The following is a 26,470-nucleotide window of genomic DNA, read 5'->3' as shown; positions in this document are numbered from 1 at the left end:
ACAAAGGTTAAGATTATAGTTAGCTAAATCTCTCAAAATTGTCATCTAATTTTAATTCAAAGGCCAGAAAAATTTATGGATAAAATAGGCTTTTCAGAAAACAAGAGCAATAATAGAATCACAGGATTTCAGAAAGTGAAGAAAACAATCCAGCACTACTCAAATTTTCCTTCTGTGGAACTTTTAAGTTACCAGATGTGAACTGTTAATTTACTAAAATATGCATTGATATAATGCAGTTGGTAAACACAGCATGCAATGTCCCTCAGAAATATTAGTGTCTCAGTTTGCCAGAGCTGCTAACACAAATACCACGGAATGAGTATGTTTAAACAACAGGAGTTGTTGGTTCACAATTTTAAGGCTCGAAGAAGTACAAAATCACAATACTGGCAAGGCTTGCCTTCTCCCAGAAGACTAAAGAGTTGTGATTTTGGCTTCTGGCAATCCTTGGGGTTCCTTGGCCTTTCTGCATCATATCAGATGGTGATATCCCTTCCTTTTTCACTCCTATAACTTTTAGTTTCTCTTTATGCAGTCCACCTTGCTTCAGGCAACCACACCTTCACTAAAAGAAACATCTTCAAAGGTTCTATTGACAATAGGTTCTCAGCCACAGAGAAACAAATTAAGATTAAGAACATATTTTTGTTGGGGCACATAACTGAATCTACCAGAGTCTTATGGGCTCCAAAAGACATGGCCTTCTCACAAGCAAGCTATGTTCACCCATCACAATACCCAAATCCCTCAAGTCATTTCACTAACACTCTAAATACAAAATCTCATCAAAATTTATGGATATGGTCTATCCTGGGGCAGAATTCCTCTTATCTGTGGACCTGTGAAACCTAGAAAACCAGTTAATTGCTTCCAATTACCTGGGGGACAGTTAATTCCAAAAAGGAGAAATTGGAAAGAAAATAGGGGTCCTAGGTTCCAAGCAAGTCCAAAGCTGCAGATCAAAATCCATTAGATCTCAAGGACTCAGGACCATGTGTAGATTTATCCTCTGGGCCTACCAGAGTGGTAGTCCTAACTTTTCTGAGTTCAGAAGCAGTGGCTAAGCAATCTGAATGCTGGGGCCTCGCCCCACCTTCTTGGAGCATTACAGTGGCAGTCTCAGCCTGAAAACTAGGGGAAACTCTTGCATTGCAGTGGCTGTCAAACTCATTCCAAACACCTGGCCATAGACCCCACCCTCTCTGAGTATTGGGGTAGTGGTCAAACTCCCCTCAACATGAGGGCAGCAGACCCTCATCCAAGCACCAGAGCAAAGAAAGCTCACTTCCTCCAAGAGCAGGGGTGGATGTCCTTTACACTCACGAGTAGGGTTTTTCTCTTGGTCTATGGAGATCTCAAGTCCAGGCCTCTGTTTCTATATAGTTCTGCCCTTGAAGCCATTCTTCCTACAATATAACGTTTTTCTGTCCTTTTCAGCTCAGACCAGCAGTTTCTGCACATGCATAACTTTCTTAGTGCAGGGTAATTTAGCTATACCCTCATTCTCTAGGGGCTCACCTTTCAGAAGATAGGAAGGTCCTGGAGAGCTGCTTCTGGCCCTATTCTCACAGCACACTATCTGGATAGGCTGAGAATTTCCCGAATGATTAATTGCCTGCTCCTTTATGTATGTCTTCAGTTCTCAGCTTATTTCTTTCCTCTTGCATTTCAGTATATGCTGCTAGGATTTGAAACTAGATTGTACCAGCAACATTTAATTTGCAAAACAACTAAATATCCAAGTCCATTGCTTGCAGATTTTGCCTTCCATCCAACATCAGAACACAATTTCACTTAGTTATCTCCCATATTATAACAAGGATAGCCTTTCCTCCAATTTCCAATTACACATTCACCATTTTCTTCTAAGAACTCATAGAAATAACATTAACATCCATTTTTCTACCCACAATATCTTCAAAATTGATCTAGGTTTTTTTTTTTTTCTTTTTATTAGGCACCTAACAATTCTTCCAGACTCTATCCATTATGCAATTCCAAAGCCACTTCCAGATTTTTAGGTATTTGTACTAGCAACACCCCACTTGCTGGTACCAGTATCTGACATAGTTTGCCAGAGCTACTATCACAAGTATCATGCAATAGGTTGGCTTAAACAATGGGAATTTACTGGATCATGGCTTTGAGGCTAGAAGTCCAAGATCAAGATCTTGCTTTCTCCCTGAGATTGTTAGGGTTCTGAGGCTGGTTGTCAGGAGTTCCTTCATTAATATTTCTGTCTCCCATCATATGGCAGTGTCCTGTCCTTTCTCACTTCTGTGATCTCTTGGTTTATTTTATAAGGGCTGCAGGAATCTGAATTAAAACCCCACACTGCTCCATTTCAGTTGACCACACCTTAACTAAAATAACATCTCCAAGAGCTCTTATTTACAATGGATGGAACCTATAGGGTCACATTAAAAAATAGAATATATCTATGTCAGGGTACACAATTAAATCACAATCAGCACACTGAAAGCTATAAAAATTATGAAGTCATATTAAACATAAACCAAGTATTTTTTATTTGACCTCTGAGCCCTTCCCATCATGTATACAAATATTTAGTTTTCTAAGGCACCAATCCATTTGAGATGCAAAGATTTAGTCTGTGATTGTTTTAAATTATGGCCCTCAAGTTCTTTGACATTACACCTCTTTAGAGGCAAGGTTTATATCTTCATATATTGAATCTGGGCAGACCTGTTACTGCTGTTTTCAACAGAGTAAGGCTGGATGAGCCCATGTGATTTCAAAGACTAAGTCATAAAATGACATGTATCATCTTCCAGGTTTTCTTGTGTTAAAAACTGCTAGATAAATTGAATTAATAATTACTACATACATGCACTCTGGAAATGCTCTCTATATTTCCATGGTCCAAATAGGGTAGCCACAAGATATTAAGCACTTAAAATATTGCTACTGTGACTAAAGAAGTGAATTATTAGTTTTATTTCATTTTAATTAATCCAAAAGAATGTGCTTTGCACAAAATCCACCCCACAGCTAATGTGTAGGAATAATAAGTTACTGGACTTCATAACCTAAAAACCTACAATGAGTGCCAAGCTGTCTAACTCTATATAATGCATCCCTGAAGCATGCTATGTAATCAGCCACAGGAGTGAATATCATTTTATTATTTAAAGGTTCTGCCTACTTTACAATATTGTCTTCCCTTAAAATGCAAAATTTGAAATAAAACTACTTGCATATAATTTATAACTCTGAACAGCAAGTGACGTAAATTTGCTAAACACTGACAGAAAGAGTTAGGAGTACAATAATACTGATACTCCTACACGCCCTCAAAAAATGCTGTGATTATCAATAAGGCTTCAAATTCAGATCATGAAGTGAAGTTTCTTTTTTTCCCATTTTTGGCATATTCAGCATATAAGTTAAAAGTATCAGAGAAGAAATTAGCAACACAAATCAGCAATATCTCCATCTCCCAGCAGCTTGACAGCTTTGTTGTAGTTTAGATTCCCCAAGGAGAGTGCCAGCACCAAGATATTGATTTGCACCACTGCACTTTTCTGACTAATTATTACCAATGTGGTCCCTCAAGTTAATCAGTTCATCCTCACAGTAAGAGTGGCCTTCAGTGTAAATTCATTACGCTGATAAGTGACAACATCACAGCTGCGAGACAATTGCTTTAATTAAAAATATTTTTGACAAAGCTTAGAAGACTATTGAATGCTTAAGTACACCAAATTGACTATGGAAGTGTCTGTCCCTCAAGAATTCAAACTTTCATTGACTATAGCATTCGAGAATTTTCTAAGTTCTGAGAAGAACTTTCCTCTTTAATGGGATCTATCTTGAGAACTATGTCAGGTAGGAATGACCCTGTTAAAAAAAAAAAAAAACTGGTTAGGAAAGCTGTCAAATTCATTGACCTTTTTCCTAAAGTATGGTCAGGTTATCTGAGATATAATGAAGGGAGATAGGAGAGGAAGATGCTTTTAAAAATGAGGATTAGGAAAATACTCTCTGATGAAATGCCTTGAATATCTGGAGGAAGAGAGTTCCAAACAGGGTTGAAGGCAAACACTCTTAATTATTTGCTTTTGACATGCAACATTTTATGTAATTACCATAACTTCTATATGAGATAGGTCCCCTCCTATTGTTCTCATTCAGTGTATGAATAAACCCAGGTTTACACAGTAACACATAACATACGTAAAATTACATAACTGGCATATTTAGGAGGCTGGATTAAAAGATGGTGTTTCTTTTTACAGAAATCATACTGTTAACCACAAAGCAATATGACCTCCAATTTAAGAGAGACAAAGAGAGAGAAAGAGAGGTTTTTATGCGGGTGGGAGTGAAGGGTAGGCAGACTGACTCATTAGTACAGTCAAAATAAAATTAATCATTTATTTTGATCTGGTCTAGAGACTATTTCTGTATTTAAGACAACATGTCAAAAGATTATATAGTATGGTTATTTAAGAAAACTGCATTATACAAATATATTAATGATTAATTATTACTTTGACTAACACAATGATTTATGTTCCAGGCTATAATTTTCTCAATGGCTATAAAACCTATGTATTTCAATTTATTTTGGATCTTTCTAAGTGTCTTTAATAAGGAACTTTATTGGTAGAACAGAGCTGTAGACATATTGTAAAACATTATTCTACTATCATATATAGTTTTTTAAATAAAAACATAATGAATGAATGCCTAAAAAGTTCTTAAATTGATCAGAGACCTAAGCATCAAAGGGCTACACTTTAGAAATAACACATGTGGCCTCTTTGTGTCCAAAGCCAATATTTCAGATATTTCATAGAGGGCATATTCTTACTTTCTGAAACATTAATGTCACAGGGCATAGACTTTATGGAATATTTGTAAGATAATTATCTTCTCAGTGGCAAATGTTATAATTTTCAGTTCCTAATTGTCTAGGGAAAGTTTACATTTGACTTCATACATTCAAAAATGCTCAATTTACTTTAGGAGATTAATTTGGACTTTGTTGATAACCAACTATATCACTTTCAGTCTACGAGAAATAAATAGTTACCAGTATAGTCGCATTTTTTTATTCAAAAATTATTTATGTCTTGATAAAACGCTGATAATTCCCATCCATAATGCTTTTTGAAATATAAGAAAGAAAATTACTCATAAAAAGAATTATCCTCTTTATATATATATTTACTGACATATTTTTAGCTCAATAGAAAGCAAAACAAAACAAAGCATTTTCTTTTTTGTCACACTCCTACTCTGTAACTTGAAAAATGGTACTAAGGGATGTGAAGGCTTAATTATTGTCATATTAGGCTAGGCAAAATGGTCCATTTCACAGAGCAGTCACCAAGCTGATCTTCAAAGAAAAATGGAACACAGATCCATGCAGAATGTTTAATCACATGAAACCATATTTAAATAATGAATTTAAGAATATCCATGACCAAGAAGAGAAACCACTATTGAAACCAGTCTGGATTTTGGAATAAGAGCTGGGATTTCTATCTTCACACTTAATGGCTTTGAAATCTTGGAGAAGCAAATTGTCCTGGAACGGGATTTCCTCATCTTTAAAATGGGAATAAGAGCCTCCCTCATGGGAAATTCTTGAGAATGAGAGCAATGTTTTAAAGCGTAAAGCCTCATAAATAAAGAGCACCTAAGAACTGGGAGGTAAAGAAAGTTAAAATTGTTTTATCTTGACCACTATTCCCATAGGGTAGAAAGTTCTTGCCTGGGAAAATGTCTTAAAGTTTGGTAAACTGAGATAAAAAGATGTTAAGGAAAGGAAAGAGCAGAGGCTTAAAGAAGGATGGGATGTTACTGTTTTATATAAGATTAGAAGAACCCGAGGGGGAAGGACTGAGAAAATCAGGAGGATATTCAAAGCTGAGATGATATGAGGATCAGGTACTGGACATGTCCTCGAGTGAAGGAGCTCAAGCAATGCAGAGATGGAAATGTTTTCTGTTTCATTTGAATGTTTAGATTTGCTAAGCTCTACACCCTTCCTTTACCATTCACAAAAATCCGTCACAGAAAGAGAGCTTGTTTTCCTTGTTGGAAATCAAGAGACACTGGTTTGATGTGGTATGGACATATGGATAAATGTTTGAATGTTTTGAATGTCTGCAAAGCGAGCAGAGGTGATCATTAAAATAAACAAATAAGTAAACAAACCAACATGAGCTCTATGGGTAATTCACAAAGTATTGGAGAGCGCTTTGAATTTCACAGGGTGGGGACCTGGAGTTTTAGCCATGGAGCAAGTGAAGAGTTAAGACACTGCAGCTAGATTGCCTAAATTAGAATACTGGTTGCTTCTCTAATTATTGCATGTCACTGAGAAAGTTCCTTATCTCTTGATGCCTCTATTTCCTCTTTATACCAACAGGAAGAAAAACAATACCTACCCGATAATGTTGGCATTAAACAAATTAAATGCATATAATGCTCTTAGAACAACACCTAGGGCACAGAAAGAGCTTTAAGTACCAGGGAAACCCTAACTTACTTCTAAAATATACTAAGTGGCCTGGGGTTTTCTAAGGCATCGGAACCAAAGTCTTGTGACCTCTATGGACCAAAGAGCGATTAAAGAGACTTTCCAATGTAAGGCTCTCAGGTCTTCATTCAGCTGTACTTCTTTGAGGAAAATGAGCCTCAAACATCTAATCCCATGGCATTGTAATACATCTTTGAGGAAAACGAACTTCAAAAAGACTAATCCTGTGGCATTTTAATAAAGTTTGCTCCTCACAATTTAGCTTCATAGGAGAAAGGTCAGAATTAGGGAATGGAAAAGAGAATAAGGGAATTACCATTGAAAATTCACTTTGCTGAGAATAGTGGTGTCAGTACTGTTAATATGTCTCCAGTAAAAGAATAATAAAAAAAAAATCTTCAAAGAAGGGTTTGAGTAATATTAAGTTTTTAATCAACTCTGCTCCACCTCTCCCTCTTCTCAGCACACAATGCCTTCTACAGAGCAGATATTAGTGAAATTAAATTTCCAACTGAATGAACAAATGTTGGGACTAATATTTTTATAAGTGTAAGTCACTGAATCATCAATTTTAGATTTTTGAAAACCATTGCCAAATTATTTTCCCAGTGCCATCTGTAAAAAGCTGCTATAGTCTTGACATGAATTTGCATGCTACTGTATCACTTGAGCAAGATGATCTTGTAATCTATAATATTTCTGGTTAACAGGTATATAATCACACACATACATAAATATATTACTATAGGTACACACATATTCATATATGAAATAACATTTTGATTGTAAATAAAAGTTTAGGTAACAACAGACTAGACATTCTTTTTTTTTAATAAGCCATAATTAACTAATTAAATAATACATTTAAAAATTTTCCAAAGTAAATCATCTCAATACTTTCATAAAGTTAAATTCAGAGTTTTTCATCTTCTTGCAAAATTAGTATTCAATGCCGGGCATAGTAAAACTATACAGTAAAACCATAATATGGAAAATATACCTAAACTAATTGTAAGTGATATATTCATGTTAATCTTTATATTTTTTCTCTTATTTTAATTTGAATTTTAAAGAGGCCCAATAATCACATTTTCTAATGCATTTTTAAAAATCTTCAAAACGAAAATTTCTTTAGAGAATGAGATTCACCCTCTGATTTCAAGGATGTTTACATAAATAAGAAAATCTGTTCCAACAAGTAATGAAAATTGCATTTCTAAATTCCACATTCTTCTAGGACATTCCACTTTCATCGAAAAGCAGATTTTGTACAATGAACAGTGTACTGTGTAATTGTTCCACTCAATCCCTTTAAAAGTTAGCAAAATGAACAATCAATCCACATGATCTTTACAGAGTTGTTCAGTATATTAGAATATATCATACAGATAATCACTAGTTCTGTGGGGGTTCTCTGATTGCAAAGGATTTAACCATTTAAGCAACCATACCGGGTAAGATACTTCACTGATTTCAATGCTGGAAGTAACACAGGAATCACTTGCCAGTCTAGTTTTAGCAACGCAGGCAAGTAAAAGTTAAAATCTGCTCTATCAGAATGAAGTTACCTATTTTTTTCACAAATTCTCTTTGACATAATGACATGATAATAGACTACAAAAATCATTTGAACCTAATACCCAATTAAAAAAAAAATGTGGTGCTGATTGGTACAAATGGTACCTATGAAGTTATTTTTACAACTTTGTTGCTAGAAACTGATTTACTGATGAAAGGAAATCCAAGATAGGTTTCAAATGCATTTCACAAGTCATCAAATATGTAAATCAAATAATGGTGCTCTTCATCACAAACATAAATCTAGCTTTCTGCTGAATGAATAAAAACAAATCTAGTCCTTGAACCTCAGATTTATTTCTAAAATATTATTCTCAGCCAGCCACTTTCATTCTTTTCATTTCTCTTATATGCAAAGCACACCCTGAATTGGTCCTCTTCATTTAATATAAAGCTGAATATGTCTGATTTGTCAAAATTAATTTGAATTCTAATCCTATCACATCCAAGATTCTATCAACCATGTCTGACTTCCTGTCATCCAAATTTTAATAAGCATACTCTTTTTTTAGCCTTCCAAATAATGAGTTATATGAAATAGTACTGATCTTGGACCCACGTCCAGCCACATGATTCAACGTGCCCTTTTAGGTCAACATGGAGCCGTTCACGAATATACATTATTAAACTATTCTAATAAGATGTCCACCTCCCTAACAGCCATCTCTAAAGATCATGGAAGAATGCCAGAAGTATCTGTCCGTAAGCACCTACTGCAGTGATTCATGTTCTGTCCAGAGTGATATGCAAGTTCATGATGAATGTATTATTGAATGCTGTTGGTTGAAGGAGCAACCCAGGCAAATGGGAAGGTAGACGAAAGTGAAATACCATCACTGTCTTTATACCCATTTCACATTCAATCCTCCAAATTACCTCCTGCAAACTGCCCTGCCAACCACTTTCATAGCTTCTTTACATATCTGTTCGAGTCCTTCTTTTCTTTCATTTTGTGAAATGATTTTTCCTCCCTTTTATTACCTGCTGATATTTTGTCTCCTCAATAATTTTTTTTTTTTTTGGTTAAGAACACAAGTTTTAAATCTAGAGTGCCTGAGAATATGAGTCCTATATCCATCATTTAATAGCTATGTGATCTAGTGTAAGCATCCAGCCTTGTTTTGCATCAGTTTTCTTGTCTTTAATGTGGAAATAATAATAGTACCTACCATATAGGATTGTTCTGATGATTAAATGAGTAAATATATAAAAAACACTTACAACCACAGTAAATGCTATATGAGTGTTTGCAATTATTACTGTTTTATAATTATTGGTGTTATGTAGCTAGCACCTTGTCCACTTTGACACAATTCATCACTTTATCATGTTTGTTACCAAATAACTTTGTTCAAGTCTATTAGAGAACACATGGCATTTCAAATGTAATGTAGCATTGTACACTTTGAACAACTTGTGGGCAGGATCTATATTTCACTTGTTGCATGGTTTTCTGAAAATAAATGGTGATAAATTCACCAATTAATTTTAGTTTGAGAAGAAAGAAAAGGAATAAATGGGTGGAGATTTGTATAGGAAATAAAATTTTGGTATTTTTTTTTTAGCAGAATTTTGATAAGTTCCTCATTACCATTCATCAATATATACACTCACTCTTATGAATCTACCAAATACTATTTTATGAGTTGCCTGTATCTAGATCAATGGGGATATATTTTTTAACTACAAATAAGACCTGACCACAGCTACTGAATCAAGAGTTCTTAAAGCAGTCTTAGTCCCTGTATTTTCAATAAGCTTTCAAGGTAATTGTAATGCACAGTCAGGCAAGGAAACAACGTTTATGCTATATGCATTCCATTCAGTTAAGGGAATTCTGCTTCCTTAGAGAGGTTTGATAGAAAAATCTCCTTAGGCACTGAATGAGCTGTTACCGACCATTACCATGTCCATAACTGCGTAATGGGCTGGTCTTGACAAACAATGTCTATAAAAATGTGTGCTATGATAGATTTTTATGTAATACTTTTCTCCTTTAAAGTTATAGAAAAATAGTTTCAATTTCATCAGACAGCCCTATTTTTTTTGTTTGTTTGTTTTTCTGAAGTGTTTTTTGCTGATCTGGAAAGATAAGGAAAATACACTGAGTTCTGTGGCCTTGGGCAGAGGAGAAGTATGGGGAAAACAGAGGATTAAAATAATGTAAGGATTAACCCATCCTTACATTTTTATGAACTTCATTCTGGTTCTACCCAAATTTAAAGGTATCTAACTCTTTCAGAGACTCTTTTCTGCCCTCTGGAGGCAGAAAAGGCAGGAAGATAAAATGAATGAAAAGGTACACATAGTAACCTCCTGAAAACTAGCTGACCAGGTACCTAGGTTTTTCATTTCACAACCCAGATGGTTATGGGTGAGGATACCTCTGTCATATGTTCACCACATTTTAACAAGAATTTACAAGCTGACTATACCAAGAAGAACATGGATATGCAGAAGTGCAGAGAAATGCAATACAGTTTCCATTAACAAAGTGAACTTGTACATATGCAAATATATAGCAAGGTGCAAATTCTATTAGCAGCAAAGTGTAAAAGTGAAGACATCTTGAGGTAGAAGCAGCCAGGCCTTACAGCTGCACTAATCAGGGAAACTTTTACAAAGGAGACCACATTTTTTTCTTGGTTTAGCAGCACGTGCAGAATATAAAGGGAAAAGGATGGAGGGAAAAAGGTATTATTTTACATCTCAGCATAAAGAAAAACATACAGAAGTGGTAAAGCATAAGATAAATGTGGGTGATCAATATGTAGCATGGCTGGAACTTCAAGCATCTGTGAAGGCTGGTGGGGAGAGGTTTACCTGGAAAAACCCCATCTGGAGGATGGTGATGGTGGAGGATTTTGAAACCTATTTCAAGGACTTCAGCGCCTTACAAGGTGGTGAGAATGCATTGTAGTTTTTGACTAGGGAAAAGAGTAGGAAACTATTTGCATTTTACAGAGGTCTTTGATAAGCAGAATATAAGATGAACTGGAAGCTGGCAGGGGACTACTAAATAATATTATAATTGTAGAAGGATTTTAAAAAGCACATAGTTAAAATAGTAACATCCTTTTCAGAAAGGAGGAGCCAAAAGAGTACAAATCTAGAGACAGAAAGTATGATATTTTGAATGATAGAGACTTATTGAGTATCGAACTGACTTAATAAAGAACAATGGTGGAGGTGAACAACATAAGTTCTGAGGAGTTCACTACTGATTCTGTAGATAGTAGGAAGCCACTCCAGGTTCCTATGCAGAGAGTACCATGACTAAAACTCTGTGTTGAGACATAACATATGAGACAGTTAAGAACTAGCAGAAATTGATCATTAGGGAGAATTGCTAGTGCTCCCTAGTTAGCACAGCATGAGACTTTAAGAGACTGTAGTCAAAGTAACCTTAAGAAAAATACATTACAAAGGTAAATCTTTTAAACTGAGATCATTGAGATTAAAAAGCCAAACATGAAGACTTTGAATTAAATGCTAATATGAAATATCCATACTAGTACTGACTCCTAGTAATTAATCACTGGAATTAATCAATATTGGTTCTCCTTGAATGACTGAACAAATCACTTTCAATTGCTTAGGACTTTTCTGCTGTGAAAAAATTTATTCTCTAATATTTCAGTGGATAATTTTAATTTAGATACACAAAATTTAGAGAGATTTCTGAGTCACTAAGAGTTCCAAGAGACACTGTGTTCCTGCAGTTGAGGATTCTAACTCTGGGTCAAAATATTTTGTTACAAATCTAGTTTCTGTTTGTTCAAGATAATTAGTATAATGTTTTCCACACGAGGCTAATTTTTCAAATAAAATATACATCCCTGACATTAAATCAATTTGTTTAGTGTAAAATGGCAACATTTATCTGCATTTATTTCCTTTCAATGTATCATCTTCCACTATTTTTTTTTTTAAATTTCCATAAATCATAAAGGTTAAAATAGAAGACAAGCACTACCAGAATTTGGACTCATCAGAGTCCTATTCTCCAACTAATCAAGGAACTATGTTAGAATTTAAGAAATATAGGTGGATATTTAAAGAAAATTATAACGTATTCTTTACTTTTTTCACAGCTAGGACCTGTTTATGAAAAACCAAAAAAAATCCCAGAATTACAATTTACCGAAGTATCCATGCATGTCTAAATAGTGAAGTATCCTGCTACATTTAAAGATTCCCTTACAGGTCTATGACAACCTGATGGGATTCTAAAACCAGAAAATTATAAATTTAAAATCAATATCAATTAAATATGAAGGAGGTTTTAAAGAAAATTTGGTTTACACACGTTCCAATAAACACCTCGTTTGTAAAATGAGAAGCATCTGTAATTCCGTTTCTAATTACTAGAAGTTTGATAACGAAATATCTAATTTTCTTAGGAAAAAAATTACCAAGTCTTATGTTAAGCCTTTTCTTTCCAGAGTATTTTATTAAGGAGGTTGAGTAGTATAACGAGAAATCTGGGAGGCCTATAGATCTGAGTTTTCATTTGGTTTTGATTTTCACTAGTCACATGACCTTAGGCAAGTTACATAATAATTTAACTGTGCAATGGAGCTAAGTACTTTATGTGGAGTTAATGTAACCTTACTATTGATTTAGTGTGACTTAAAAATTTTACATGAATACATGCATAGATCTATTGGATCAGATGGGGACTGACCAATATAACAGATCCTAAACCTATAGGATAAATCTCTCTAATGAAAATTAATAATCTGTCAAATCAGTTTTTACTATATTCTGTACTGGTTTATTTTTCCACCTTTTTGGCATTTAAATAAAATAATGGTATAAGCTTCAAAGAGGAGTTAAATCCAAATTCAGCGAATCATAATATTTCCATATTTCTAGATTATCTAAAATTAAATGACTTCATAAGTAGAGGCAGTAAAGCATGGAGATGATACGAATGTAAATCCTGAAGACGGATTTAATTTCCAGTTGTATCACTTACAGGCATGTGAATGCAGACAAACTACGTAGCCTCTGTTGCCTCAATTTTTCTATCTGTTAAATAAGTTTAATAACGATACTTACTTGACAGAGATATTGAGGACTTAAGATAATACTATACTTGAAAAATCCTTTGAATAGCATTTGGCACTAAGAATTCAACAAACCTTAGCTATTATGCAAAAGGTAACGTTTTTGTCTATAGTGAATTATTTTATTAAAGGATTGTTATTTTTATTAGAACTAGCATTACTATTATTATTTTCCATCCAAAAGAGAAAGAAGGATAAGAGGGACAATGATGTATTGTATAATGTAAACTCTTAGTATGCAGGTGATGACAAAAGAAATAATGGTGAATTTATCATAGTATCATTATCATAGAATATACTTAATGCTACTTGAATTGTTATCCTTGATATCTAACATATTTATTACTCAAATTGGACTGCATATTAAATAATTATCTTCTTGAATATTATTCCTTTTAAAACAAGTAATTTTTGCATGTTTCTATCTGCAGTATAATGAGCTGAGGTGCTAAAATTTTGAACTGGGATAGAAAAAAACTTAAGACTACAAAGCATTCATTAATACATAGCCATAATCAACAAATGCAATTGGCTATGCACACGTACATACACAGACCTTTTTTTCACTAATAGACTTTAAGTACGATGCTTGCAGGGACAAGATCTGTCCTGCTCATGGAGCCATCTGCAGGGTCCAGTGGCAAATAATCACTTAATAAAAATTTTTCAACTGTTTTAGGTCCAAATACTAAGTAAGAACTTTCATTCATTCATTAACAGTTCTTTATTAAACTTCTAATATGTCTGCTAATCTCTATTACCATGTATTAATAATTTGATACTGTATATAAAATATATACACATATGTAATAATTTTCCATGACATTGTATATAAACTACACATTTATTAATTAATTGCTAACATTTGTCAAGTACTTCTATACTAGATACTTGTGGTAGTTTGGACCTCTCATACCCCAGAAAAGGCCATGTTCTTCCAATCCGTTTGTATGGTAGCAGACCTATTGTGCATGGCACCTTTAGATTAGGTTGTTTCAATGGTGATGTGACACTCTTAGAATTCAAGGTGAGTTTTAATCCTTTACTGGAGTCCTTCATGAGAGGCAAGTTTATGTGGTCAAAAGGACAGAAAGACCTTACACATGCTCAAAAAGAAAGCCACTGGAATCAGAAGCAGAAAACAAGGAAACCTTGGAGCAAAGGACCAGCAGACACCAGTCATGTGCCTTGCTATCTGACAAAGGAGCCCCAGATATCAGCAGCCTTTCTTCAGAGAAGGTATGTTCTTGTTGATGCCTTAATTCCAACATTTTCATGGTCTCAGACTTGTAACTTGTAACCTAATAAATGCCCATTGCTAAAAGCCAACCCATTTCCAGTATATTGTATTCCAGCAGATTTAGCTAACTGAAACAATACTGTATCAGTACTTTGTTTTCTTTAATTTAATCCCTATCATGATGCTATGAGATACTTGATTGCATTTGTCTGATGGGAAAAGCAAAGTGCAAATAAATTAGTTTTATTGTCAAGGTGACTAAACTACTAAATGGTAAAGCTAGGAGTAAAACTCAGTCCCGTTCTTGAGTGAGTCCTACACTACCGCAAAAAAGTTATAGTTATAGAAAGAAATCAGCGTGGAGGTGAACACAAAGATTTCTAAATATTCCCATAGATATTATTATTAAGTTCCTTGAGTATAATGTTATTCTTTTATAAAGTAAGATTATATAATTCCAAGAAAAAAATATTATATTAATACCGTATTTGAAAGTCATCATGTAATATGATTACTAAAAGTAATATTATGTTCATATTATTCATGGCATTACAACAGACAACTTTGTTGTGCTATAAATGAAGGATTGAACAAAAAAGGAATAAAAAGTAACTAAAATTTGACTTTTTTTCATTATTAATAAACTTTAAAACATTTTTCAATAATATTGTCTGTATTTCCTTAAACATGGTTCTATCAATCTTTCAAATGTATTTGATGATTCAGTTTTATTTACCAGGTCAAGTCAGACAAATCATAGCAGTAAACTACTTGTACACCATAAAGTATACTACTTGCCACATTAAATTATACTTGGTTTGTATTTCTGAGAGGGAAATATGATTTGTATCACTAAAAATGTTCTTTTAAGTGCTAAACTTAGGGCTACTTCAGTTTCTCAGAGGGTTGAGTCTCTTCTGTAGGAGGATGAATAAGCTTCAACTTCCTTCCTATAAAAATGGGAGACCAAAATAATGCCTACCTCCTAGGGTTGTTTGGAGGATTACATAGCAAACAATCCAGAATTTTAAGGTGTGTTATGTAGCTGTTTTCAGCATTGGACTTTGTAAAACAATCTTTTATAGTCATATTTCCATGCTACTTTTCAAGCAGTCCTGACACTAGATACGTTCCATAACTGGATGAAGAAAGGTATTTTAACCAATCAACAACACAAAAACAAAAACCTTAAATTGACTACAATTATAAAAGTGTAGAAAAATGAGATCTTTTATGTGCATAAATTTACTGAATTATATCCACTAAAATCATTAACTCTCATTACCTAAATATATGCATTAAGAAGTTCAAATATCATGTTAACATATTTGTAGTTTTATATCATTTCAAATTATTTTTTTAAAATAAGCATATTAGTTTCTGTATGATATGAAGTATGAATAAACAGCATTGTGCTATTAGTATATACTTGATAAACATTTTTAACCTTAATTTGAATTGAAAATGAAATTATTTTTTATTTTAGGTTAATAGGTGATTTGTAGAGAAAAGCTAAGGTTTATCCTTTAAGATTTAACTAAGTATAGTATCTTAATCCTATTTCAGGACACATATTTAGTTGATGATGTAAAGTTAATTCTATATCTCATTAATTAGTTTTTTCAGTATTCTGATTTTTTTTGTTTTGGTAACAACACGTGATAGTAAACATCTTTCCATATACACATGAATTTTTATTCATATTCAAAATATATATTCCAAAATGCAAAGGAGGTTTATGGCATCTAGGCTACTATAAATGCCTTAGCTTTAGGGCTATTTGAGAAATTTTACCTTTTTATCACTTTCTATTTGTCAAATAATCTATCTAACATTAACTACCCAACAGATTAAGAAATTTTAGATCTGTTAGATTTTGCAAACTTCTTCTGTCTACTTTATGCAGCCTGATACCTGATTTAGGGCTTTTCTATCAAATGATACGAATTTATACACGTTTTTCAACTCTGTTTAATGTATGTGTGAAAGCAAACCAATAGTTGTTTATGAATCTTCTTCATACTGCCAAAATTACTAGTAGGGAAAATCGTAAACATATTGTCAGATTTTCTAAGCTGGGTCACCCAGCCCAACAAAGCTTTTTAATTGGTTGAGAATTGATGAGAACATATGTTCAATAAATTATTTTGCAAATTATTTAAAATATATTAAAATATGAATAGGACTAAATGGATTATAATGCCATTTGTTTTGGTACTATCTGAGCTCCATTGAAAAAGATGATTCTTAACGTGTCACAATTTCTATTCAATTGCTGACCCAAAGGCATGCTCACACATCATTACTAATACCTGAAAACATGCAGTAAGGTTTAATTAATATGGCATTAATTCATAGTTTAATTCCAATTTCAAAAAAAATAGGTATCAACTTTTAAATCACATCATTTCAAATATAGAATAGCAACACTGAATATAAGAAAATAAAATATTTTCTATTAATTTATAAGATTCAAACATTAATTTTAAATATAGGATGTATACATTTAAATGCAGAAATTTCAAATTGGCATACGTTTCTCTGCCTATAGGGTAATGAAATATAATAGTAAATATTAATATTAACAAAAATACTAAATAAATATCCCATTAATATAAAATCAATTATAAATTCTTGACTTCTTCTACTATATGTTTCACAAAATTACTTTGTTACTAAACATTCTCAACCTAAGTTTCAAAAAAGTACTGACCTAAAACTATATATTGTGAGAACCTAAATCTTATACTGAGGTAAATTAAGTTATGTAATTAAGCACAAGTTTTAACGCAACATTTACATAATATTCTTTACTACACTAATATTCTTACCAATATTTGCCATAAAGTGCTTGTTCCCTGGTTATATTTGAATGCCATTATTACAATGAGATGGTTTACAATTATGTTATCATAGAAATTGTTTTTTCTCCCTAAACAATACCAAATTGTTTTAATATAACTCTCCAAAATGTTTTTGCAATAACCGAAACTAATAATTACATTTCCAGTCTTACGGTCTTCTTTCTTTCCAGTCATCTATCTTCTAAAGTATATTCCTAACCAAATCTCTTTGATACTTGAAATAATTCATAGTCAACAACAACAAAAAATACAAACTCCTAACAGTATTAAAAGTCCTTTTAAGATCTTGCATTTGTCTAATTCGTAAGCCTCTCCTCCTACTAAGCCTTCTCCAGACACTGTACTCAGCAATGCAGTGATAGTTTTAATTTACTCTAAAGTATGCTATTGTTTTTGCCTCAATGCCCTGCATCTGTGTCTTAGAATTCCCCTCATTTCTTAGCCTGCCTAATGAATTCTTGCTTATTCAAAAATCAATTCAAGAGTTAGCTTCACCATGAAGTTTTGCCTGACCCTTTCCATAAATAACGTTGATCATTTTGTTCTTTAGTACTTTTCATATTCATTTGTTGTTTCTTTGATCATATAGGAGTAAATTCCAAGACTTGGAGTGCCTTATTTATTATTATTTTTTTAAATTATTTTTTAACCCAAACAAGCAGCACAGTAGTTATCGCAAAGTAACAATCAATAAATGGATGCAGAATTATAAAATGAAATTGAAACCACCCTTTGTCCATTCTACATCCACTGTCAGTTTGGTTTGATACAGAACTTGACAGCAGTGTGGTAGTTTTCCTACCTATAAAAACACCTTAATAGAAATTTCTAATTAATAGAAATTGGAGAAATTAAGGAATTATTTCATTGTACACATCCTTAGTAGAAGTCACATTGAAAGAATTAAAAGAAATGAGCATTTGATGAGAAATTCATCAAAATATTACTAATCAAACTAACTCAAACTTTATCTTAGATTTATATACCATCTAGTTTCAAAAAGATTTGAAGCATCTTTAGCAGTAAACATACGCTATCGCGTAATATAGGACAAATAATAACTAACAACGCTTGCGTTTATCACCCAGGGAGTCTTCTAAATACTTTAACTGTGTTAATTCATTTAATCCTCATGGCATGAAATAAGATCAGTGCTATTGTCTTCCTCTATACTGCAAATAAAGAAACCGAAGACAGAGATGTTAAAAAATAACTAAAACAAAACACTTGCTCAAGATTACTCAGCCAGTGGGGACAAGAGCTAGCATCATATTGAGTGAATAGTCTCATTCCAGAGACTGCCCTCTTAATCACTACCTGCCACTCCTTTACCATGAAATCTCTGTAAGATTTCAACAATAAATTTAGCTCTGCATTTTCTTTAAGTGCCTTCAAATGCAAATAATTGTTGATTATTGAGATCATATTTTTAACCAAGTCCTTTACATATTATCCTAGGAAACAATCCTGCAAAGTAATATTTAAATACATGGCCATGTAGTAGTATCTCAATAAATACCTTTTGATGACTATGGAGAGAGGTGTTAAGAATAGGTGTAGTACCATTTTATTTTGAGAAAATAGAGTCAGCATTTAGGTAACTTCCTCAGTAAGTGGCTGAATCAAGATAGAGATTTAGATGTTTTCAACTCAAAATGCCTTATATATCTGAGACTTACACATTAAAGTGAACTTCAGTGAATGTTTATATTTCTGCAGCTAATTAAGCTCAAATGCCCCAGATTCTCTGAATTCTGATGTTCTAATTTACTATGAGGATTATAGTTCAAAGACTCTAGGAAAATGAATAATGACCACATCTATTAAAACCTTCCTCAAATACGCATTAACTCAGTAATTGTACTGCACAATTACTATGCATCAGATGTTTTTCTAGGTGTCAGGGATACAGTAGTAAACAAATAAAAAATTCTTCCCCTTATGAGCTTATATCCTACATCAATAATAGCAAATACGTAAAAGAAACAATGTCAGGTGACGATGAGTACTGGTCAGGAAAGCCTACTTATAAGACGATCCTTGATCAGAAACCAGAAGGAAATAAAGAAACAGGGTTTGTAGATGTTTCAGGACTAAGAAATAGTGCAAAGGTCATAAAGCACGAGCAGGCCTTGTAATATCAAGAGCAAGTGGGAGATGAGTAGGAGATGAAATCAGAGCAATTTCGAGCCGTCAGAATATGCAGGGCCTTGTTGGCCACTGCAAGTTCTTTGAATTATACATTTAATGAGATGGTATATTAGAAAATCTTAAGCAAAGTATTGACATTTTCTGAGTCACACACTTAAAAATGATTGCTCAACATTTTGGCTGCATTGCTGAGAATAGTTTGTGGTAGGGCCACTGTGTGAGCATGGAGAGGAGTTGGGAAGCATATATTGGAGATCTAACTGTTCACACCTGCTGAAACGATAGCATATACAGTCTATACACAATACCAATATTTTTTTCTTGAACTTATATTTAATTCACCAGCATGGATATTTTATTGCCCTTCTTAAATAAGGTATATCTTCAGGGACTATTTATCCTGTGATGAAATGGCAAAATTTCTCACTCTTTTTATTTTTTTAATAAATTAATTGGTCAGGGACCAACGGCATGAGAGTCAGCAAGGCATGGTGCAAAAAGTTCTAAGCTTCAAAGCCAAACATATGCAGAAATCCAAGCTTCTCTATTTGTATCATTTTATTAATTTATTCCTCTTGAACAAATTCATTCATAAATTTAACCAAAGACCTACCATATACGAGTCCCTGTTCTAGATATGAAGAATATGGTAACCAATTAGACATAGCCTTTCCTCCCAAGAAGCTTTATAGGCAAGACTGGTATTAATTAAATGTTCACACAAATACATGCATAATTTAAAATTGACAAATACATGCAAAAATACACAGAATGTCTTGTAAGAGGCAAAATGAAAAGTATAATTTATGATAATAATGTTCTTTCAACACTTTGTACAGTACTTGGTCTATAATGTAGTGCTTACAATAAGGAACATCACATTTTAAATAACAAGAGATTGTTATTATTGGGAAGCTTATATCATTCTTAAATCTGTGCCAAATATGTATATACGTACATATTATGCATACATGTACATATATGTATATAAGTTCCTGACATGTCTCACATACATTTTAATATTCTTAAGGAAATCACAGGAGGGTGTTTACAGAACAACCAGAAAATTTAGCAACTTTAAGCAATTTTAATTCTAAGCTATCTATGCATTTGCAAAACATTTAATGACATTTTCTAAAAAATTCCTGATATTTCATTGCTAAAACTTCTAAGGATAAAAAATAAATATCTGTTGAATAAACTATTGGATTAAAAGCCTAATATTTAAGCTCATAGGGCAGTGAAAAAAATCATACATTAGAAAGTGGCCTTTGATAATAAAAGAATGAAAATATTATTCTTAAACTCACATACACACATTTATCAAATATTTAGCCATTCCCTCTTTGTACTGTGCTATTTTTTGGCTATAAATTCAGGGCCATGACAAATCATCTCAGAGAAAGGAATTTTTCTTCTTCTTAAAATAATTATGCTACTTTTTCTTCATAAATAAACTTATTTGCCAAAAAGAGACTCAAATCAAACTTATATTTAATATATATTTACATGGATTTTTGCATTTAATAAATTGCTTTCAAAGATTATTAAATAGTTACTTTTGAACATTTTTTGTAGTATATGATGCCTAGATGAATATTATGGAACAAATAAATGATCATTTTGACAAAAAGCTATGTTTTATACTGTTTAAATCAACTTTTTATATTGGAACACTAAATAAGTAAGCTTCTGATTAGAATGTTATTGTTTAGTCATGACTCATAAATAAGATTAATATCCAAATCTAATAATATTTAGAAAAATGCAAAATGTGTAAAACATTCCTTTAGGTTGTTATAATAAATCATGCTAAAAATACAAAATTTTTTAAAATGCATTAAACGCTTTAAATGTCAAGTGACACCAGTCCATATTCAAATTGTTTTCAATTGTCCTAATTTATACACCTGGTTTGTTAACATCAAAGTTCACACTTTGATTTTGGTTGATTAAGTCTATTACGTTACTTTCCTTCTATAAAAATTATACTTCATCCCTTTTTTCAAGTCACTCAGTCACTGAAGAAACAGGTCATTTGTCCTGTAGAATTATCCACTTCTGGCTTTGGATGATTTCATCTTTTTAGTTTTGCTTACAATCCCCTCTATGCTCTATACTACCTGTAAATGTGTAGTTACTTATATTGGCTTGAATAAATTCAGGCTCTGTTTTTTTTTGGTAAGATTAACTTTATAGTTGGGACTGAATACTTCTTGTTTTCCCAAATTAGGAGTCACGGGATATCTGATTGCATACCTTTCGTGATTTTAAGATTGCTCAGTGTATTCAATGGCTATTAGATGATTTTAAAGAATTATTTCAATAATGTTCAGTGTAATAATGGTATTTTCCTAAAGCTATTTTTAGACAGTAAAAATGATATATAAAATTTTCAGCCGGAGAAAAATGTCTGTGCTTATGGCACATGTGATTGACAAAACACTCACAAGTTTTGAATTCAGGAAATGGGCACATTGAGATTCACTATAAAATTTCCTATTTGCTTTTTTGTATATGAAAGTATGCATAATAAAGAATTTTAAAATTTGAAGATGCAAAATTTTTCTTTATAATTAAAGAAAAGCTAGAGAATTTTGTATACTGGTGAACCACATGACATACTTGCATGCTTTCCTTATGAACTAAACTCTAAGAATTGCTTTTGAGGTAAAAAAGCAACTTAAGACACTGATATTAATGTTCACTTAAGGACTCACTCTAAAAAATAACTGTAATTCAGTTGTGCAGTTCCATTAGTTGTGGGTCAGTTTGGGAAGAGCCCATGACATCCCCAACCCTTAGCAACTTTGGCAAATGATACACACAATATTCTTGTATCCAATAAGGGAATGAATCAACTAATCAATAAATAAATAGATTTAGTTCTTCTGTGCCTCAGATCTCCACCTGCACAATCTATCTTGTCTACATTAAAATGTTCTTAAGGATAGAACAAAGAAGTTAATGAATTTAGAATGCTTTATAAACTCTACCTTGTTCAATAATATAATAAAACAAGCTCTTAAATGAAGTGTATGTAATTCATCCTTTTATCACTGTCCATTACCTATAGCACAATGACTCGTGCATAGTTTTCCCTCAAAAGTCTGTTCACTGTAAGAATCATATGGTTTATCTGGACTCAACAAGCTCACTATTTCTCCTTGTTATCTGAAGATATAACCAACATAAAAACATTATAAACTATCAATAGAGATCACTATTTGGCTTTTTGACCCTTGCAGGAATACTGAAAAATGCTGTCTTCTATTACACAAAGCTATTTTACCATGTGTCCTTAACCATTTATTTGTAAATAAAGCATTGGCTAAGGAGTAATTATCCTGTGCAAATAATAATTTTAGAACAGAGCCCACCATTTTTATTTAGAAACAACTATATCTTAGAAAACAGGTGTAAGGAAATGCTAAAACTAATTTTTATTGTGTTATACCAATCCTACTAGAGTAGAGAGGATGAAAACTATTATTTTATTCTATATTTTATTATATCATTCATCTGGAAAATGAAACTTGATTGCAATCCCATAAATTATATGTTCATCATCAAAAAGATATTCTTCTCTTGTTTGATACAACTACCCTTAATAGATAGGTAAAAATATGGCATGTACTTAGTAGTTCCACAAATATTGTCTAGGAAATTACAACGAGCTTCATATGAACAAGCCACTTTGAGGCCTACAGAGGAAATATAATGACACGTGCTTAATTCAAAGGATCAAATGCTAATGGATGAAATAAAAGATAACTGAAACAAATGAAAAACAGTTGAGTACTAAGCTAAATACATAATAAGGGTTATATGATTTCAGGGAAAGAGGGATGAATGTAAGCACGGAATACTAAATAAAACAAATTTGGTATTGAAGTTTACACTGGATTGAGTCTAAGTAGGGAAAAAGAGAGAAGAGATGTATTTCCATACAAAAAAGAAAAATGGAATACACTGTTGTCATGGTCAGGTTCATGTATCAACTTGGCCAGGTGGTGGTGCTTGGTTATCTGGTCAGGGAAGTGCTGGCCTATCTGATGCTATGAGGACATTTCATGGAATTAAATCATGATGACAATGGCTGCATCCACAGCTGATTGCATTTACAGTCAGCTCAGCAGAGTGTCTTTTGCACTGAGTGACAATCTAATCACGAGAAGGCTTTTAAGGAGAATTCAGAAGAGACAGTTACTTCTTCCTGCTTCAGCCAGCCAGCCTCTCCTGTGGAGTTCATCCAGACCCTTCAACGGAGCCGCCAGCCTCACAGCCTGATCTACAGATTTTGGACTCTTCCATTTCCATGACTGTCCAGCCAGCCTCTCCTGAGAGTCCGCTGACAACCTTCAATGGAGTTGCCAGCTTGCGGCCTGCCTTACAGACCTTGGACTCTACATTCCACAGTTACGTGAGACACTCTTACAAATTTCATATCTACAGATATCTCCTGCTGATTCTGTTTCTCTAGAGGACCCTAGCTAACACAACTGCTTACTGGAAAGAGGCAAATTTATTCTTATATCTTCCTCCTATAAATGCAAAGCAACTATTCCTTTTCATGTAACTTATTTTTCTTACACCTTTTCCAACTCTCCAATGCAACATTTGGATGGTATATATTAGTATCTTATCACTGATTACAAAAAATTGCCTTTTGTCACCTTACATATTTAAATAATTACTTTTTCCCCTACACAGAAAAAAGAAAATTATTTTAAAATCTTAGCATATATATACATATTGTGACATGCAGCAAAAGAGAAACAATAACTTGTCAGAAAAAAGTGACCGTTCAGAAATGTAGCCGCTATTCTGTTCAATTAGGGAAAAATGAAATACAAATCTCTACCCTCAAGTAATAAATAATAAATTCTACAGGAATATGTAAAACAAGTCAATAAAGGTTATCTACTTTCTTGTTTGCCATTGTGCCTAAAGATACAGCATACAGGGCACAAAATATTGCTTAATAATCTCGGAGTCTTTGTAATACCTTCATACATTTCAGAGCTGTAAAAAGAGAATGAAACATTTAACTGTGAAATTCTTTTCTTTGGCCATTTATAGCAGACATTTAATGGTGATTACATGTGCTCTTTTTGACATAATTAAAGTCTCAGCCACGAAATACATTTAAAGCAATATGGAAACCAAGAAGAATGTGATTTTTTCCTGCCAGCAGCAATGTGCAATAGGGCTATATCTATGCAGCCTAAACAGCAACCCCCCACTGGGAAATAGCAACCTACCCATTATGGAGATGACATTATTTTTCAAGATGATCTGCCCCATGTACTGTTACCCAGCATGCTATCCATAACTCTCCAGATAAATTGAAGGGACTGAAAGATTTATTAACTCATGAATTCTTTTCTTGTAGGGAACCCCAGCTGAATTCACCAGAGGATTTCTTTTGCCTATGGGAGGATCCTTTGGCAAAACAGAAAATTTGTGGGGAGAGTAATGGGACATTAAAATCGACTCCTATTTACTAGAAATTCCCTCGTGAATGTGCATGAGAAAGAATAGCCTAGGACCATATTATGTCTTGTTAGGTTGTACTATATCTTAAAAGGGTTTATTAGGTATTGCTGACCACTATAACTTTTCTTCACCAGTTTTACACTGTTTTTTGATGCAAGGGATTATTTGAAACAAAAGGAGCCTTTTGTACCATGTACATCTTATTCCTTCAATGACTCTTTGAAGGGAAAAGATTAGTATAGCAATTTAAAAATATGCAATAATTATAACTTCTTCATATCACAAAACTATATATTAGAAAACAAAAATAAAAGATGAACAAAAATGTGTTCTATGTTGTTTGAATGATTTCATTATATCTATATAGTAAAGCATTTTTTTTACAATATTTCTTAAAAGCAATTTTCATTTGCACTAAACAATGCATTCCAGTCAAACTTAGTAAATTACTTCCTCAAAAAGAAAACTAATCAAAGAAGAGAGCTTTATTAAGGACAATTTCAGCATATTATCTTTGGATGTGTAGATTTCATGGTGTTTTGGCTACAGATAACTATGTAAATACAAGTATATTTTCACATTAAACATTATATTTCAATGTTCCCAAAGCCTCAGTTAGTGAATTTTTACCTTAAAAAGAGTGTGAAGCTAAATATCTTCAGGTTTATTAGGAACCTTAGTGAATTTATTCAAGAAGCTTTTTTTTTATACCACTGTGGGCTTCTGTCAAGTTCCTCTCAGAACTCAAAAGCCATTTCAAACATTAACACACCAAGCTCTTCGCCCATCCATTGATATGCTCAAGCCCCATTTACTAATTCTAGGACATGCCCATAACATATTTGTTCAGTTTTCTTCTTTTATAACTAAGCTCCATAATTGGAATTCTTATGCAGACTGGACTCTATAGTTTACATATTAGTTCAATCTTAGAGAAGTTGCAAGAAGGTAAGGTGTATTTATGTGTCAATACACGTATGTGGGAGAGAGGACAGGGGAGACAAAGCATTCTCTGAAAATAGTATGTGATCTATTTTATAACTACACCATCCAGATCAGACTTCTCACTATAAATGGCCACATTTACAGCAAGGTGAATTTTTCTAAGTATAGAAAGCAATGGAATTGCTAAAGGACAATGAATTGGTATTGCCAAGCTAAGAGAAGTAAATATTTGTGGGTCATTTTTTCTGTTTGTTTCCTTTTGTTTTGTTTTAACTTAAATGATCTTTTGTTACCTAAAGCAATAATTTGACAGATATTGGGAAGATATTGGGAAGGGATCATGTAAGTGTATTACCTCTTACAGAGTACCAAATGTGGAAATCATTTTAATGATCTAATATTTCAGCATCTAATAAAGGTCTAATAAAAAGCTTTCGTAGCTTTTCAAATAATGCTGAATTTGTCGGTCGTGATTTCTGTTCAGGATATTGTGCACTAATGCTCCACCGCCATATTCATCATCTCTTCCTCATTGTCAACACAGAATCTCTAATAGTTCCATTTTCATTCAATCTCTTTTGAAAATACTTGAAGAATTCAAAGG

The 26,470-nt window shown here is 33.0% G+C and overlaps 1 protein-coding gene across 1 annotated transcript in view; it reads right to left on the bottom strand.

Moving 5' to 3' along the window:
* The window catches only part of NEGR1 (neuronal growth regulator 1), an 886,099-nt gene that overhangs the window by 835,966 nt on the left and 23,663 nt on the right, over positions 1–26,470 (bottom strand). The gene's annotated exons all lie outside the window — the stretch shown is intronic.

Source organism: Tamandua tetradactyla, chromosome 11, assembly GCF_023851605.1.
Source record: "Tamandua tetradactyla isolate mTamTet1 chromosome 11, mTamTet1.pri, whole genome shotgun sequence".
NCBI lineage: Eukaryota > Metazoa > Chordata > Mammalia > Pilosa > Myrmecophagidae > Tamandua > Tamandua tetradactyla.
Note: the sequence above shows the minus strand (reverse complement) of the source record. Positions and strands in the feature narration are given on the sequence as shown.